The 1,942-nt window shown below is 43.1% G+C and overlaps 1 pseudogene; it reads left to right on the top strand.

The window, feature by feature from the left end:
* The first annotated feature begins 478 nt into the window (after positions 1-478).
* Positions 479-1,243, top strand: LOC106588253 (dehydrogenase/reductase SDR family member 6 pseudogene; annotated as a pseudogene).
* Positions 1,244-1,942: the final 699 nt, after the last annotated feature.

The following is a 1,942-nucleotide window of genomic DNA, read 5'->3' as shown; positions in this document are numbered from 1 at the left end:
TTACCACGCTGCATCTTGGTCCTCTCTTCCAGACGATAGTTACAGCCGGCTTAGTGCCAGCATCGGTTTGTGGTGGTAAATAGACAGCTATGAAGAATATAGATGAAAACTCTCTTGGAAAATAGTGTGGTCTAAAGCTTATCATAATATACTCTACCTCAGGCGAGCAAAACCTTGAGACTTCCTTACTACTAGATTTCGTGCACCAGCTGTTGTTTACAAATATCCACAGACCGCCACCCCTTGTCTTACCGGAGGGGGCTGTTTATGTTGCCGATACAGTGTAAACCCCGCCAGCTGTATGTTATTCATGTTGTCGTTCAGCCACGACTCTATGAAACATAAGATATTACAGTTATTAATGTCCCGTTGGTAGCATATTCATGATCATAGTTTGTCTATTTTGTTATCCAATGATTGTATGTTGGCTAATAGAAGTGATGGTAGTTCATGGTCTGTTGTCGTTGCAGAGCGTTAAATTGCCTGTAGAATTAAACACTGCATCATCGTGGGCCGCCTGGATGGGAAAGTCATTGTGTTGTCAGCAGGAGCCCAGGGCATTGGAAGAGCTGCAGCCATTGCCTTTGCCAAAGAAGGAGCTCAAGTCACCGCAACAGATATCAATGGAGAGAAGCTGAAGGAACTGGATGGCCACCCTGGTATCAAGACTAAGGTGGTGGATGTAACCAAGAAGGACCAAGTGGAAGCGCTGGCCAAGGAGTTTGACCACATAGATGTGCTGTTCAATGTTGCCGGATTTGTCCATCATGGCTCCTTCCTGGATTGCGAGGAGGCGGACTGGGACTTCACCATGAACGTCAACGTCCGCAGCATGTACCTCATGAACAGGGCTTTCCTGCCCAAGATGTTGGCCAAGAAGTCTGGGAATATCATTAACATGGCGTCTGTGGCCTCCAGTATAAAAGGTGTGGTTAATCGATGCGTGAACAGCACCTCCAAGGCTGCTGTCATTGGGCTCACCAAATCTATAGCAACCAATTTTCTCGAGCAAGGCATTCGCTGTAACTGCGTATGTCCTGGGACCGTGGACACCCTATCTCTGAGGGGGAGAATCCAGGCTCAGCCTAGTCCAGAACAGGCCCTAAAAGACTTCATAGCAAGACAGAAGACGGGACGAATGTGCACTGCCAAGGAGGTGGCACACCTCTGTGTCTACCTGGCCTCAGACGAGTCTGCCTATGTCACTGGAACTGAGCATATCGTTGATGGAAGGAAGCTCTAGAAAACTGCCACGAGTTACTATTAGTTACAGTAATAGAAATTTCAGTGGCCTATGCCTTATATATGGTATGCCAAAATCTTGACTTATTTTGAAATTATTTTGTAAAATTTTATTTTGTAAAATTTTTCATGAAGTGTTTTATTATGTGGTGTACATTTAATATAGTCTCTGAAAAAATCATTTTTAAGAATAATGACTTCTGGTTTACTTGTTTTGTAGCACCAATAGTACCTCGTAATTGTACAATAATATACTGTAATCAACTAGTTTTAAACACCCATCTCATTGTACAAGTGATTTTGAGCTCATTGACACAATGATTACATATAGCTAATAAACAAAATGCAATGGTAGAGGCAGATTACCTACTCGCCGACGAATCCTTACAAGGCACCCCGACCTACGTCCCCTATACCTCTGTCTCTTTCTCATGCTAATCACCGGGTTAGGGTTAAGTGTTAGGATTATAATCAGATTTTCACCCACCATTGCACATTGTACCAAATGGTAGGATGGACCTCACTTTATATGCGCAGAAAGATACATTTGTATGTGTTCATCTACAGTCGTGGCCAAAAGTTGAGAATGACACAAATATTAATTTTCACAAAGTCGGCTGCCTCAGTTTGTATGATGGCAATATGCATATACTCCAGAATGTCATGAAGAGTGATCAGATGAATTGCAATTCATTGCAAA

The sequence above is a fragment of the Salmo salar genome, chromosome 27 (genome assembly GCF_965601325.2).
Source record: "Salmo salar chromosome 27, fSalSal1, whole genome shotgun sequence".
Classification (NCBI taxonomy): domain Eukaryota; kingdom Metazoa; phylum Chordata; class Actinopteri; order Salmoniformes; family Salmonidae; genus Salmo; species Salmo salar.
Note: the sequence above shows the minus strand (reverse complement) of the source record. Positions and strands in the feature narration are given on the sequence as shown.